The sequence below is a fragment of the Montipora capricornis genome, chromosome 7 (assembly GCF_036669925.1).
Source record: "Montipora capricornis isolate CH-2021 chromosome 7, ASM3666992v2, whole genome shotgun sequence".
In the NCBI taxonomy this organism is placed as follows: Eukaryota; Metazoa; Cnidaria; class Anthozoa; order Scleractinia; family Acroporidae; genus Montipora; species Montipora capricornis.
Window position 1 is genome coordinate 13,502,560 of NC_090889.1, and position 17,500 is coordinate 13,520,059.

General features: G+C 38.9%; 2 long non-coding RNA genes and 1 pseudogene across 2 annotated transcripts; 1 reads left to right on the forward strand and 2 right to left on the reverse strand.

Moving 5' to 3' along the window:
* Positions 1 to 3,439: 3,439 nt before the first annotated feature.
* Positions 3,440 to 7,595, reverse strand: LOC138058221 (uncharacterized). Its single transcript, XR_011133829.1, has 2 exons — positions 7,152 to 7,595; positions 3,440 to 4,120 (listed from the first exon to the last, which is right to left on the reverse strand). It is a non-coding gene; the product is annotated as an uncharacterized lncRNA (long non-coding RNA).
* Positions 7,596 to 7,598: 3 nt separating this feature from the next.
* On the forward strand, positions 7,599 to 11,754 carry LOC138058220 (uncharacterized). The gene is made up of 3 exons (XR_011133828.1): positions 7,599 to 7,847; positions 8,124 to 8,245; positions 10,798 to 11,754. It is a non-coding gene; the product is annotated as an uncharacterized lncRNA (long non-coding RNA).
* Positions 11,755 to 14,779: 3,025 nt separating this feature from the next.
* Positions 14,780 to 15,847, reverse strand: LOC138055668 (melatonin receptor type 1A-like; annotated as a pseudogene).
* Between the last annotated feature and the right edge of the window lie 1,653 nt (positions 15,848 to 17,500).

Consider the following 17,500-nt stretch of genomic DNA (forward strand, 5'->3'; position numbering starts at 1 on the left):
TCGATCTGAGCATAACGTTGTTCCGTCGGCGTCAAAGCTCGGCTGGCGTAAGCGATGGGTCGATCCTGTTGTAGCAATGCTGCGCCAAGACCCCTCTTGCTAGCATCGCATTGTACCTCTAGCTCTAACTTATGGTCGAAGTAGGCTAAGACGGGTGCAGCAGTGAGAAGACGTATGACTTCTTTCAGTGCATTTTCTTGTTCGCCAGTCCAGAGAAAATCACCATCGGGCCGTGTGAGTCTGCGCAGTGGCTCCATAAGCTGGACCAGCTGCGGGAGAAACTTAGCGAGATAGTTGACGAAACCATTGAGGCGTTGTACTCCTTCAGCATCTACGGGGCGGGGCATTTCAAGGACTGCTCTTGCTTTCTCAGGATCTATCTTGAGACCTTTCTTTGTGAACACATGACCCATGAAGGTTACTCCGTTGATTCTGAGCCTCAGCTTCTTCTTGTTTAGTGCAATGCCATGCTCTCGGCACCTTATTAGCAGTTGTTCCAGCTTTCGGTCATTGTCTGCGTGCGCTTCTTCATCAGTTGCCCCAACACCATAGATGAGGATATCATCAGTGATATTCAAGATGCCATCTAGCCTGTCCAGTGCCTGGTTCACCCGTTTTTTAAATATTTCGCTTAAAGCTGACAAACCAAACGGCAACCTGTTCCATTTGTACCTGCCGAAGGGGGTGGAGAAAGTCGTCAGTAGACTTGATTCCTCATCTAGCACGCAGTGTCAATATCCCGCTGTGAGGTCCACGGTCGAGAATACTTTAGCACGTGAGAGCTCTGGTAGCAAATCATCTAGGATAGGTAGTTGGTATGTCTCTCTCTTCAGGGCTCTGTTTAGATGACGAGGGTCTATGCACACCCTCAGTTGGCCAGACCTCTTGGTTGTCACGACGACGCTGCTGACCCAGCTGGTCGGTTCATCTACTTTGGATAGGACACCGAGGTTCTCTAACCGAGTGCTATGGGAATTCTACGGGGTGGCGTTACCACTGGCTGTGCTTTCTCGTCTACCTGTAGATGCACCTGTCCTGGAAGGGTTCCCAGTTCTTTCGAGAACACGTCTTCGTACTTCTTGATCAAGTTATCTTTTGTGGAGACGTTGTTTACACTGTTGGGTGAGACTATAGTGAAGTTGTCGTCATGTACGGTTATTAGCTTCATTTGTTGGGCTGCCCGTGCGCCGATGATCGGTGTGTAGTCATCAGGAACAAATACAAATTCAACTGAGAACTTCTTGCCAATTTTGGGATTCTTTACGATCAGACGGGTAATTCCGATTGGTTTCAGTTCAGACCCGTTCCACATTTTTAAGTCTTTAGTAGTAGGTTGTAAATCCTTTCCTTTCGTGTACGTTTCGTTGACGATGTTTACTGACGCGCCACAGTCGACTTGGAAGATGACCTTGTCTTTGTTGATAAGCATTTCTGTATACACAAATCGTTTGTAGGGTGTCTTATCATCAATGGCATTAATGGTGTTGTCAAATTCTAGTACGTCACATTTTTGCAAAGTGGTTTCTGCCGCTGCACTTTCGGCATTTTTGCTGCCAGGCTGGGCATAACTCTTTCTTCATTGGCTGCTGTTCTCCGCAGAACTTGCATTTTCGAGCTTTGTTTTCCCCGGTTTTGGGCTTATCGTGCGTGGCATTCCGATCATTCTTTTGCTTTGATGTGGGTTTCCGGTCGCCGCGCGGCTTGGAAGAGACATAATTCACATTAGCATTATCAGCTACATTACCGGTAGCTCGAGAGATTTAAATTGAGACATCGCGGCTTCTGCGCTGCGGCACAAGTCCATGCATTTCTTTAGATTCAGACTTCTTTCTTGTAATAAACGCTTTCGTAAATTGTTATTGCTGATGCCAAGAAGGATGCGATCTCTCAGCAGGCTCTCTGAGAGACAGTCACAAAACCCGCATGTTTTCGCTAGCGATCTAAGGGTGGCCACGTACGCGTCGATCCACTCATTTGGTTCTTGGGATCTATTATTGAATATGTAGCGCCGTCGATCCACTCATTTGGTTCTTGGGATCTATTATTGAATATGTAGCGCTCATACGTTTCGTTAACTTCGCCAATTGTGAATTCGTCGAATTTCTCAAAAATTTTGTAAAGCCGTTTCCGCTCATCGTCATTTCCGAACGATAGACCATTGTAAATCTTAGCGCTTCTGGCCCGATACAATGCAAGAATAAGGCTACCTGATATTCCTGTGCTTGACTCTTTAGATTTGTGATGATGCTTTAATTCTCCCAGATCTGTTTGTAGGACTTCCAGTTGTCCCCTATGTTGCCATTTTTCTGTAGATGACCAGGGGGCAATATACCTTTGATCAGAGGGTTCACTGTTGCTGAAGGCGAAGTCGCAGTGTTCGAGGGTGAAGTTGACGGTGGATCCATTATGCACTACTATGGCACTGAAACTCTGTTTGATAGTGGGTTCGACTGGCTGCCACCATGTAACAATACTGACTATGGATACATATAGGAGACAGATGTGTTCTTCTCTATTGTATAGTCTATAACGTGTTCCAAAATAAAATGCGTTTTTCCAAAATTGAATTTTTCGTGGTCAAACACCTTCGTAACACCAAGGAAAGTTCAAATTCAGACAAGCAATACAAGTATCCTACTGCAGACATACGTTTATTCGAGTAATATAATGCTAGTAGGTCTAAAATTCATTTCCAAACGTGTTTCACAATATCAAGAATTTCCAACGAGTACTATTTTTCACAGAAAACTCTTGGCCAAAAGCTGTACATACTTCACAGAACCCAATCAAACCCTTCAAATTTGCAGTATAAAAGAGAAAACAAGCACTAAGTGGCATTTTAGATGAAAAAAATGTATTGGTCTAACAACATGATTGCTCTAATAATGAGTCATGTACATGGATGCAGAAATTCTGCATCATTTCTGTGTCTTGCCAAATGAAATCACACTCTTGCTGAAAAAGTTAAGAGACGCAGAAATTTTGCGTCTCTATCAGTTCAGAGGTACACTCATATTCAACTTACAAATAGAACGGATGCAGAAATTCTGCATGCATGCCTTATTTTTTTGGCTAATGTTCAATCAAACCAAAATTCTATTCACCAACGCAAACCTGGGGGCATGCAAAAATTCTGCATCATTATGCGTAGCAATAATCTGCATGGCATACCTATTAAAAAAGAGGATGCAGATATTCTGCGTCTCTGAGTTCAGAGGTACATTCACATTCAATTTACAAATAGAACGGATGCAGAAATTCTGCATGCCTTAATTTTGGTTAATATTCAGTAAAAACCAAGAATAAATTCACCAACGCAAACCTGGGAACATGCAAAAATTCTGCATCATTATGTATAGCAATCGGCATGGGTTACCTATTTTAAAAAAGATGCAGAAATTCTGCGTCTCTATGAGTTTAGAGGTACACTCACACTCCATTTACAAATGGATAATGGTGCAGAAATTCTGCACGCCTAATTTTAATTGATGTACAGTTCAAACCATGGCACGTTCACATGCACGAACCCGTGCGCATGCAAAAATTCTGCATTCACATCATATTGTTAAAAATAATAATAATGATAATAATAATAAGGAATTCTGTATCTCTTACATGCATGCTCTTTCGTAATAGATTTAGTTTTGGAGGTATTTATTTAGAAAACGGATGCCGAAATTCAGGCTGCCCCTTCAACATGCAGAACAATCAAGAAAATAAAGAATTAATAAAGGTTATACAGAGAAAAATACGCAAGAATTCTACATCTCTTTTAGAAAAGTCGAAGGGAAACTGACAATGTTCTAAGATACTAATTCATTCTTATGACATGCCGAAGCCGGAGTGAGGCTTATGTGGCACAGGCCAGATCGGAGAGGAGATCCAGATGTACCACTGTTAATTTCAAAAAACAACGAAAAATAATAATAACTGTGCGACCGAATCTTACTGATTTATTGGGGAAAAACAGGAATAAAAAGTTCAACGTCACTCATCAATTTCAACCGTTCATTGCGGAAGAAGTTTCGTTTCATAAAATGCGTCGACGGTTGTCCACTGATGTGCTTAAAGGCAGATTAAGCTCTTCTTCCGTTGCTCAAAGAAGCCAATAATGCATTCCCTGCAAAGAACCCCAAGAGAGAGAACAACCATGAGTTTTATTTAAATAACATCTCAAAGGGGATGTGGTTAATTTAACAGTTTTATAAAACTGTTGGCTGCCAAACACTCATCGAAAGGATTAATGCAGTTTCTAATGCCCAACAGTGTACTGAATGGAATTGTAGTGGAAATATTGAATATTCTCGCCAAGTAATCCTTCCTTCAGTCCACTTTCTCTTTCGGCCCGAGGTGCAGCCGTTTCGTTAAATACGGGGCTGAATGTTCTTATTTTTCAGCCGAGTTTAGGTTGAAAATATCCTTGAGAGTATTCTTAGATTGCAGCCTATGACATTTCACAATCTTGTACTAGACTGAGTCACAGAACATTTCATCTCCAAACAATGGGCGAAAGTATTTTGACTTCATCATACATGACTGAGTTTTGCCATCCAAATCAAAGTCCAGCTGCACGTGAGATGTGAAAATTTCAACCATACGTTAACTGACTTCAAAGTTTTCTAAGATAAAGGAATACAGACCGTAGAATTGGGATCAGAACAGCTACAATGAAACGTTAAAGCCACAGTGACTGGAATAATACGTTGAAATACTTGTAGAATACTGATCCTTTTTGGAAATGCGTCACTGGAAATAGTGCTTTCACGTTCAAACGAAAACTGAATAAAAACTGACACAAATAAATATAAAATCTTGACTATTTTAAATCCCTTTCAAAATTCCTGCAGGTCTACACTGTATGTACAAATTCGGGAGTGGAAGCGGAATAATTAAATCTCAGTTATTCATTATTTCTTCAATTTGTTTTCGGAGTTATTCGTTATTCACTATTGAAACTTTGTTTCATATTCATTTAACCGTATTCATTATTCTTTAACGGAAACCGTAAAATTCTTTATTCCGAAGTTTCGAAGGCTAAATATTCCTTATTCCTTTTCTGTTATAAGCCGTTATTCACTATTCCACTTTCCAACCCCAATATAAATGTTCCTACAGTAAAGACAAACTTGCGCACCAAAAGTCTCTTTGAGTTGTTACACAAATCAAACTCAGCGCTGAATCCCGAATTATCACTAATTAAAAAAAAATTGGAGAAAAGATACTTTAGGGAAATAATCACCAATCACGCCTCGACACTGAGGTACGAGAGACACTTATTTTTATTACTTTTTTATCATCTTTGAGAAAGCGTGACAGTGAAGGAACTGAGAGTGATGCGTTAAGGGTTTTTATAGGCCGTTTTCTGCAAACTTCACAAGTTTGTATTTGATAAGGCACAATTTGGACGAACTGGTCGATAACGTCTTAAAACAATTAGCTCTGATCACGGAAAAAAACCAAAAGATGACTGTGAAAACACTTGGTATTTGTCTTAATGACGACTGCACGTTGTCAGCAGATAATCACATTATATGTCACTTTGTCGATTTCATTCACGTCCTGTTGAATCACGCGATTCTGAAATATTTTCGATAGCATAACACAACTAAACGTTCACTATATCAGAAAATTTAATGATAGATGAAAGATCAAGCAAATATCCCCTTCAGTAAATGGATAATTGGTTAAAAAATAAACAACTAAACAAATAAATGAACAACTGAAGATTGAAACGAACTGTTATATTCTCCAATCCATATAGTAATTTCCCCCCAAATGATCGCGTGGCCAAATACATGCAAATTACGAAAAGAGGCCAAAACGCTTAACTGGGTGCGGAGGCTCTCGCTTACTGCGACGCCAGAATAATCTCGAATTTCAGCCCTATCGCATTTTTTTTTTTTTTTGGTGATTGGTGTTACCCGAATCGTTGTTAAATGAAAAAGTAAAATAATACGGTTATGATTATCGTTTGAGACGATTGCATGTGTTCTATCTCTAATGTCTACTTTAATTTGTTTCCGTAATGTCTACCCAAAGGCTTGCACTTCAATACATCGTTACCTTGCCTACAAAGCTAGCATTTAATGCACAGAGTTTATTTATTTCATCTTGATCAAGGGATAGGCGAGGACTGGATAAAGAGGATTATAACGATCTCGAGCCTAATCTATTCTCGGTTCAGCGCAATATTTTGGAGAACGATTACGATTCCTATCTTGTAGTGAATTGCAGTGTGATTAGATAAGTGGTGGTGTGTGAGAGGTTCCGTCAGGGGCACCCAACGTCAATTTTCGGAAAATATCTGTTCGGAAGACGATTTGAGATCTAGAATTTTCGGAACATTTGTAATAAATTTTCTTGCTTGCCTGCCTGTCCTAGGATTTTCGAACATCTAAAACATGGTACAATTGCCCATTTTTAACGGATTTTTACCCTAAAAAGTTCACCTAGAAGTTTCGGAACCTTTTTTCTGGCTGAAATTTTCGAAAAGGTAAGTTTTTATCCCTATAATTTTCGGATCACTAGACTTTCAGCTAGGAAATCCGAACAGATGAAAAATTTTAGGGGATAAAAATATGCCTATATCTGCCGTTTAAAAGGTAAAATACGTTTAACAATGCTATGTTTAAGTGGTTTTGAACTACATTCTCGTTGGGTGCCCCTGTTCCGTGAGATCACTGCAAAGTTGTGAGCCAGGATCAAAAACAACGGCGTAATTATAGTTACAGTCGGTATATAGTTAGTTATACCGACCATAGTTAGTGGCTTAAAATGTTACAGTATATATCCTGTGTTATTAACATAATATGTTAATATGATATGAAGTGCCAGGATCAGGCTTTTAGAAATCAACTCAGTCTGTTTTCAGGAGTGATATCGCGATTATTTTGATTATTTTGGAAAGTGCTCTCCGCTTTCTAATTTTTTCAACCAATTTTATTCTTTCGGACTGCAAGTCCCGTGCCAGCCGATTTCACTCAAATTAAACATAAATTACGTTGCTTGGTGGATCTTAAATTCTGAATTTATTTAATTTTTGACGAGACTATTCGTAAGGGTGCGCCCCTGATGCCGTGGCATAACCTCTATCTATCAAGGGCTATACTGGCACTCGAGGAAATAGAAAAAAACAAAATGTAACTTCTTACCTTTATAACTTGATGGAGCCATAAATACAATGTTGATACCTCTACAAGTCGTCCCTATTCTTCGCCGTTTGATTTGGCAAGTAGTTGATTGTTTCTGTACACATAAACCACTTCTCCGGATACTTTGATGAACCAAGAACTCGTCATAATGGGAAGAACAGTGGACGAAAGGAGAGTTTTTTTGAGAAGAACTTGCTTGTACAATTTCCCAAGTATGTCGCGACCCACTTCTAAGATCTACAAATTTGAACTACCTTGGCTAATGCATGTGTCATTCAATTTAGTCCTGTCCCTCTTACGACAAAGGGCCATTTCAGCTTGCGGTTCCCAACTTCCGTTGGTCTCTTATCTTAATGAACAGACCGGAAAACAAAACTGACATCGCATGATGTCAAAAAAGCCGAATCTCACGAACGTAAACAGTCGTGTGCAGAAAGAAGTATTTCGATGAAAGGTGTGACCTTCACAGACAGTCTGGCAATTGCGTGAATGACAAGAATTGGTCCTAACTTTTCTCCCCATATAAAAGGACGAAGTCGTGTTTTTTTAGGGTAGGTGTACCAACATGGAAGATGGTAATATTGACAAGAAACCTTTTGGCGCGTTTAAAAGATCGCAGTGGAGGCGAATCTCAAAGTACACTAATCAGACCGCGACGTCGAGCATTAGCCGTGAACTCGATCGGTTCAGAACAAGGTAAGTTGGGCTTGCATCACGTTTTTGAATAACTTTAGATTTAATTGAAACCTGCTTCGAGTTAATGCCCCCACTTTGTTGAAATTAATGGTATTTAGTCTTAGAAGAGTTCAAGCTAACGAGTGGAGAAAGTTCGATAAGTTTGTTACGTGGCCCTGTTGTTCCTTGTTAATGACAACTGACTGGGTTGCCCTGATAATTCATTTAACTATAGAGTGATGTTTTCTTCATGTTCATGCGTCCATCTAAGTAAGCGCATACCCGTTTGCTTTTCAGAAAAATCTAGGAGCAGCATGGACGAATAATACCGAAGAAGATACTGAAATGTTTGACCCTTCCACTGAGAGCACAGCCTGTTGAAAAGGGGCTAAAATTGCAGGAGGAGCCGGAGGATGGTGGTAAGGAGATTTATAGTGCCTTGAAATAGCTTTCGTCCAGTGGGGCCTTTTTTCAGACGTTGAGGTTGTTGAGTGAGTTGGGAAGGAACGAACTCTGAAGCAGTTTGTAATTAAGTATCAACGTTTGTAATTAAGTCTCAACGGTTTTTCCCGCGTGCTCATAGATTCTATCAAACGCAAGCCCCATGATATGGGCATTAACAATTAGCCTGTCACTGTACAGCCGCTCACTCTCATGTCCCGTGACAGGCTATTTTAACCCTGCATGTGAGATAATTTGCTTTATCATTGTCGGGTAGGCATACTCTGCATATATTATAACTAAAATCGTGTTTCGTTATTTATTTATTTTTTACTATTATTTTTTAACTATGCGTGGGAAAAATATGAAATCCAGGTGTCTGATTTGACTGTCAAAAGCCTTGCAGCTGAAACCGTGGAAGTCAAAGAAAAGTAGATATAAGTAAACATTTTGTGCTTCCTTTATTTACGAAAACATGTCTGAGCATACGAGTAACTTTGTCCCAGATTGTTGTTTTTTATTTTGTATTTTTTTTTTGCAATCGGACGTGTTCGGCTTTTCCCCAATTTCGTGAAGCATTAAAAGCGGGCGTGGATCTGATAGATACAGAGAAAATATCCGACGGATATAATAGAATTAACCTCTGTTTCCATTACATCGATCTGTAATCCTGATCTGTAACGTTGATAGTTGACTTTGCAGCTCAGGACTATCGTACACTCCGACACCATGGCTATATCTCTCTTCATTTCTTTTCCCAAAATCTAATTAATACCAAGGAGCTCGACGGTGCTTATTTAATAGCGCTTACATAAGGTTAACTTTTAGAATTGTTTAACGCCAATCATAAAACGTTTAGCAGACATTCATTTGATCGGTCATTCACACGGATCGACAGGAGTTGCTGCATGTTTGATCACGCGGACTGAATTGCGTGCAGAAAACAAAATCATTACAGAACGCACCCACGAAACTTGTCGTGAGGAAGCTTGTCTTCCTAGAAATTATCGCTGCCAGACTTTCAACGTGTCGCTTTGATTCTCTTACTGTGTATTAACTCATTATCGAGAGTGATGGGCAATATGTCAAAATTATAAAATGAAAATTAGAATTTTGCCTGATCTCAGGTTATTACAAACCAGACTTGTTTTTTTCGCTCGCGTGTGCACAAAATTACATTACACCAAGGAGTTCTTCCTTATATTTTATTCAGTCAGGTTTTGAATTTTCGACGTTAAACTCCTAGTCCGTCTTTCACCAGTTATAGATAATTATCATCTTCGCCATTCGCCGTTTGAATTGTTACATAAAAGAGCCTTGTCTCTACCATTAATAATAGTATTCTGTAGTGACCAGTTTGCATATATATTAAAAATCACTGCGCGAAAAAAATAATATTTACCTTCATGCACTCCGAGTGTCAGTGACAATTAAACGAAAATACAGTTAACAGCGAAGATTTTCCCTCCAAATTAACCTTTTTCCGATAATGGCTGAGGGGGCATTAAAGGAAGAACACAAACATGTTAGCCATGTAGAGTTCTTTTCAGTCCGTCATTGCATCAAACTCGACTGCTTGACTCGTGCTTGCCAGCTAGCTGGCATCGCATTCGTTGGATTTTTAGAGTAGACTAACTGTAACCTGCTGTAACTAAGTAGTCTATGTAAGTAGATGCTAGTTCTGCAAGGACTTAAAACAATTTTAACTGATTTTCAGCTCTTAAAAGCCTGATACAGTGACACCTCTATTAAACGAACACCTTCGGGTCCTTCCCAAGTGTCCGCTTAATAGAGGGTGTCCGCTGAATAGAGGGTTGTAAAAGTTGCGCATTGTTTGTTAGCAAAAACATTCAACGGCTGTTTTGTATTGTGATAAAGTTCCATTTTGTTAGGGAAGCTATCCAGAGTTCAAGTTCAATACCTTTCATTATCCTTCATTACCAATTTTAATTTGGTTTTCAAATGCATTGATTTGTCTTTATTCAGTAATCGACTACATTATTTTAAGGACGTAATCCAATACCACTACATTGTCAATTCAGTCCGGTGTCCGCTTAATAGAGGTTTTTAACAATAGAAATTAGCCAAATACAATTTATTTTAGTGTCCTCGTCCGCTTAATACGTAAATTTCGGGACCGGGCTTTAGAGCGTGCCCTCTTAATTGGGGGTCCTCTTAATACAGGTTTCACTGTATTTGATTGTTGTTTCCGGCCATCAGATGTTCGAGTTTCGTGACATTCCTAAATACCAACTGATCCAGGCAATGAGGGCATAGCAAATGGGAAAATATATAAATAAGGAAACAACTTTTAAAGTTAAACATTCCCTTCCTAATATGTCTTTTCCTGCTCGGTTACAAGTCGTCGTTATGTCTATGTCTATGGCCACCTTGTGTAACAACACAGAAACAACATAACTTTTTTTTTCCCACGTCGATTAAGCAGAATTTAATTATTTGATTAGCATGTACTCTGTAATCGGATTTTAGTTTTTACAATGGGTGTCATAACATGGTGTCTTTTTCTCAGTCCACAGTCTGTATCTTATACCCAGTCCGCAGTCCGGGTCCACGGTTCGCAGTCCGCGATCCAATTTTTATAATTACTAACCGTTTGGCGAGCGAAATCTGGGAAACTGCTGGAAACTGCGATTGAATTTTATCGTGGAACCTCTTTTTATTTTGCTGTTGCTTCCTTGTTGCTCGAAGAGAAAGAGAAAATCCTTTCGATTATGTTGGAAGTTTCTTGGAAGGGCTTTGCGTGAATAAGTTTGGGGCGGTGTGTTTGTCGAACTGGGACAACGTCATTGGGCATTATCGGACTTATCGAGGAAAGTATGGAGAAGGACTTCAAGATCCATTACAGGAAAGGAAATTACCGAGGAAAATGGGGTCCTCTTAACCTTCCAAGATCTCGGGAGCCGTGGACGGAGATAGAAGGAGAGTATCATCCTCCATGCATTTGAACTGTCCGGAAGCCATGAAATTGCAACCAACAACAAGAAGACACCTAGTTGATAAGTATGCGTCTTTAAAAGTCAAGAAGAAGATGGACTCTAAAAATTGTGAATATTTTTTCGTATGTTTTTCTTTAAGTACTCAGATTTTCCCATCTCATTCCTAGTGTTCTTGTTTAGCATTTAATCGTAGAGTATTCATTTCTGGCAGCGTTTTTGGTTTTATGTAAGACGTCACAGAATGTAACACCAGCAATGAAGAGAACATTACCTTAGCATGTTAACAAATTATCTTTGGACGAGACAAAAAAAATAATGTTAGTCACCAAACATTTTGAACAGGGGTAACCCTAATAAAACTAAGGTAGTTCTCTTATATTGCCATCACTATGGTATGTATTGGTAAATATTATTTTTGGTTGCCAGATCTCTAAAGCATTGTGAAAAATTATTGCATCTATCATTAGTTTCAGAAATGAAAGGAGGTCAGTTACACTAAATTAAATTTAGTCTTGAGGCAAGTCACAGAAGTTTTGTGTCTGTCATTCGTTTCAGAACCAGGGGAGGTCAATAGCACCAAATTCATTCTTGAATCAAGGTGCAGAAATTTTGCATGTGTCATTTGTTGCAGAACTAAAGGAGGTCAATAGCACCAAATTAATTCTCAAGGCAAAGTGCAGAATTTTTTCGCCCATGATAAGTTTTTCAGAACCAAAGGAGGTCAATTACACTAAATTCATTCTTCGGGCAAGGCACAGAATTTTTGCACCCATAATTAGTTTCAGAACAAAAGGACTCGGTCAATAGGACCAAATTCATTCTTGGAGCAAGGCGCACAATTTTTGCACCCATGATTAGTTTCAGAACACAAGGAGGTGAATTACACTAAATTAATTCTTGGAGCAAGGTGCAGAATTTTTGGGCCATGATTAGTTTCAGAACAAAAGGAGGTGAATTACACTAAATTCATTCTTGGGGCAAGGCGCAGAATTTTTGCGCCCATGATTAGTTTCAGAACAAAAGGAGGTGAATTACACTAAATTCATTCTTGGGGCAAGGCGCAGAATTTTTGCGCCCATGATTAGTTTTGAAACCAAACAAGGTCAATTACACCAAATTCATTCTTGGGCAACATGCAGAATTTTTGCGCCCGTCATTAGTTTCATAACCAAAGGAGGTCAATAGTACACAATTTATTGTTGGGATAAGGTGCTGAGTTTTCGCCCCCAAACTTTTTGCATAGCCACCACATTCATGTAACACTCCACCCTTACATGTGTCAGTGAAATAAACTTGTTTTTAACCAACAGAGCATGCTTGTTGATGAGTTTACAAAGTTTGACACTGCATAAATTTAAAATCCGAGGCAGTCTTAAGGCATTCGTCGAAAAAAACCTATTTTGGAAAAACGCATTTTATTTTGGAACACGTTCTATGGTCTATTGTATGGTCTACCATATCACCCAATGTTTATATGAACAAGACTAGCTTCCCATCAAGTTCCAAACCAAATTCAAGATAATTTTACTTGCATTCAAAGCAATTCATCGTGGACTGGTGGACTCGGCCCCAAGTACATATGAAGTCTAAATCCGAGTATAGTATTGGATTGAACAACGGTTATTACTGCAACCTCCGAATATCAAGACTTTGGCTACTCGGCTTGGTGACAGAGCTTTCCTTGCTGCAGCGCCCAAGTTGTGAAACTCATTACCCCGCAAACAGAGGGAAATAAAGTCGCATAAGCTGGTCAAGAAGGAAAAGGTTATCATGTTTTGCTATTATTACCTGCATTAGATTTTCTAGTAGTTAAATAATGAGTTAAACATTAATCTCTCAATATTTTTCATTATTAATAACGGAGCACCATTGGTAAGAAAATATGGTAACTCATCTATGCGAGAAAATTTGGTTTTCGTCAAAGTACGACCTTGCAACCATACACCTTTTTCCAAAATGGTCGCAATTTAAATATTCTTTTGTTTTTATTAAATTTAGCCCTTGATACCTCGTTTTTAATCCTAAAATTCAAAAGAATATTTTGCCTTGAACGAGGCATCAAGGTCTAATTTAAATAAAAACAAAAGAATGTCTAAATGGCAGCCATTTTGGAAAAAGGTGTATAGGAACGTCCACCCCCCACCCCCCCTCCATATATGACAAAGTGACCTGTATCACGTGACCATATCGTGGGCTCAAGTTTTGAGAACGTGCAAGCGAAAGTAAAGCAAATGTAAAGATTAGTATATGAAGACTGCAAGATTGTACTTTACGGAGAATAAAAAAGGATACACTCTACAGTCCTGAGAAAGTTCGTGTGGATTTCTCCGAAATTGAGTTACAGTAACCAGAATTCGAGTTATCGGGGTAAATTTTGATCAAGCGGGGAAACGATATTTAGTTCGAGTTAGTTAGAAACTTGAGTTAAACAAGTTAAAACGACTGAAAAGTGGGGTCAAATCCAGAGAAAATGGGACTTAGTTCGAGTTAGCGGGGAAATTCGAGTTATACGATTTCGAGTTACTGGGGTTTTACTGTATTATCAATTTTGTTGTTGGTGGTATTAACGCATGTGAAAACGTATGAACGTGCGCTGTGCAAATAAATATTATTATTATTATTATTATTATTACTATTATTATTATTATTATTATTATTATTATTATTATTATTATTATTATTATTATTATAATGGTCACACCTTTCCAATGAAGCCTTGGAAGCCATTGTCATGGACAATGAGAGCAATCTCCACTGACAAAGGGCCTCAGGATTACGTGGAAATTAAGGAACAGGAATACGAAGTTCTTACACCCAATAGGATCTTTTACCGGGGACTCGATGCATGCCCATTTGAAGATGCTGAAGATAAAAAATAGGAACTGACAAAAATGAGTCAGAGAAGGAGGATTACGAGAGACCAGACATGGAAACGCTGTAAGGGAGAGAACATGTGGCAAAATTTGAGAGAAAATCTCCCAGTGAATAAGGAAATGAGAAGCAATGGGAATAGATCTAGTAGATCTTGATGAACGAAACGGAAGAAGAAGAAAAGGAAAGGTACTGCGCCTTGTTACAGGGAAGGATGGAATATTTAGCTGTTTTATATTTACAACGAGGAACGATTAATAAAGAGACTATTTAATTTATCTAAAGTTCAGTATGACACAGGTCCTACAATACTGATCCATTTAGGAATGACAGGGATAATTAATGCATGACATGACAGCCGTTAAGTTTGGCACATTATCATACTTCTTGTCTAATATAGAATTATAGAATGGAAAGAAACTAAACATTTCAAAGGCTTAAAGTAAAACTCATCAAATCGCCCACTGCGAAATCAAAAATATTACATTTCATCGCCAGCTGCTCAAAGCACACGTTCAAGACAAACTATATCGATCATTGTACATCTGATGTTAAGAAAGCACTATTTGACAAAAGTTAATCACCGTTAATGGGTCCGCCTGGTGATATTTACAAGCGGCTAAAATTTCTGTTGTTCAGTTCTGTCTTAGGAGTGATAGGTATAATGCACGACATGACAGCCGTTTAGTTTGGCGTGTTCATGGGAAGAGGTAGTATTTTATTTATACGATCCCCAACATTCCTCCTTTCCTTACAAACAATCTTCCGCAATTCTGATCTGAAACAAGGGTTCATACCAGCGTAAAGAAATGGATTGATTGTATTGGATATGTAAAGCAAAAACGAACATAGCAGCAGTACGTTTCGCGGCATCTTTGGAACCAAGTGTAAGCGCATTACAAGAGCAATAGTCCAAAAAGGAATCCAACAGGTCATGAAAGCGAAAACAACTACGAACAGAGATTTACTAATTCTTATTTCTCGGGCACTGATGATTGGTGAGTTTTGTCTCAAGCACGAAGTTTCCATTTTGTGCTGTTGCATCTTTTTAGCAACTTTTCATAGCTAAACACAGTGATTGTTAAAGGGCTTAAAAGGAACAATGGGATGACGATGCCATAGTGTATCAGTTTGCCAGTTTCGCTGAGATGACCAACGGTACAAATGGCATATCCTGGGATAAAAGTGCTTTTTTGAAGACCAACCAAGCTGGGGACGCTACTGTAACAGGCAAAAAACAGCCAAACAGACACTAGGAGGGCCAGTGACTTTTTTGTTGAAAATTACTTCTGATATTCGTGGTCAGGCCTGCATATTCGCACATAGCGATTGAGCGCTGTCAGCCCCATTGTTACTGGTGAAAAGTAGACGGCAAATGAAGCAACCAAAAATCCAGTGGCCGCTTACAAGGACACCAATCGTCAACGGCATTACAAACACGGCCGACAGTAAATCACTTATTGCCAGCGCGGTGATGTAAAGATTCGTTGTTGTACGCAGTCGTGTGTTTCTGTATACGGAGATGCAAACCAAGGTGTTTCCCATAAGGGACAGAACGTTCAAGACAATTAACGAGCTGACTTCTACGACAACCAAATATAGGCTTCTAGATTGCAGATCAGTCGCCATCATCATTTTTTTTTTGTCAAAGATTATAGCAAACTCTCAGGAAGAATCACCTGCAGGTTGTTTGCCTGAATTTTGTTCTTCTCTTTTAGAGGCTTATTTGGACAAAGTCATAAGTTCCTTGGATTACCTAACCTGTTATTGGTCTAAGTATTTCCAATACAGGCGTAATTTGTCTAAATGTTACTTTTTATTGGATAGTTGATTTCATTGCTTCCTTTTCTTTTGCTATTAATTTGAACTCAAATGAACTGGAATAGAATCAAAGTGACAAAATCTGCTAAACGTTTAATGACCTAAATATACTGTGAACATGGCAACATGCAAATACGAAACACTTTCGGCTTCATTTTTATACTTGTGTCTAATGTCTTGTAATTTTCTTAGGGCTTTCAAAACTTTACTCAAGTTAATATATGATGTCAATCAGTCTTGATTTACTAATTGTCGTTCAATTTATCTGGTAGGCAGAGTTCTATTTTTTTGCTACTTAACGTTGTTTAATATCGCGTTTTGATTGGTTGGTACGAAATATCAGCGTGTGTCATGAAAATCTGTTTCAATCAAAAAGTAAAAAAAAAAGAAAAATTTCCTTCATTTGTTGAATTGTCTTTGAGGAATATTTTATAAAAGCAATAGAGGACTTTTTTTCCGTGTTTCCATAGCCTCATCTGAACACTCGAAGAAGTTGGGAGAATTCGAGACAGTTACGCAAACCCTCGACTGCGTCTCGGGTTTTCACAACTGTCTCAAATTCTCCCAACTCCCCCTCGTGTTTAGATAAGGCTATCAAAACACGGAAAACCTTCTTTATTGCTTGAGCCTATTGTCTGTTGGAAATTTACTTACTTGACGGCAAAAATTATTTTTCTGACAAGAGATTCCCTATGCGGTATCTTGAAATATGACCGTTATTGGTTGTAAGCAAGTCTCTTACGAATGAAAATTTGCGCAATTGCTTCGCGTTTGAAATACCCAGTCAACTACTGGCCAATCACTTGCATAGACAAGACTACCGAGCAAACCCGAGCGCGTTCAAAAGCATTCCACGCTAAATTACATGGCAACATTAGCGATGAACGAACTAAGCAGAGACGTCAGCGAGACATCTTTGCTCTAGTGTTTCGCAGACTTTGTCGAGACCATCAACTTATTGGCAGCAATTTCCCATTTTTTTCACTTAACTATTCCGTAGTAAACTGCATGTGTAACATCGACAATGCGTCAAAAGTCTAGACTTCGACACATTTCATCTCTATGTTCCGGCTCCTTTTTTCACAGCGAATCATTCATTTTCACGATGCTTTTTTTAACTTCATGCGCAAACTAATTCAATGCGTTACATTTAGAACAAGTATGTACGTTCTGTTGCTTTTTTGACTCTTATTGAGAGGTGGCGGATTACTTGTTTACGTAAAAAACATTTATAAGGCCTCGGTGATTGAAGAATGGTCCTCAACGTCTGAATCCAATTTTCAACAGCTTTGGATGAATGTACAGTATAAGAAATTTAAATCTTTTCTTCTCTGCACAGTTTACAGACTACCGGATGCCCCAATAGATTTCTTAGAAGACTTAAGCAAGACGTTTGTTGACTCTTTGCTACGTGGCTTAAATGTGCTAATCCTTGGAGATCTTAACTGTAATGTTCTTGGAACAACTGATCCTGGGGGTCGCGCGTTGATCAACTTTTGCTCGACGTTTGGCCTAACACAACTCGTTAAGACCGCAACAAGAGTAACCGAAAATTCTGAATCACTCATCGATGTTGCTCTGACT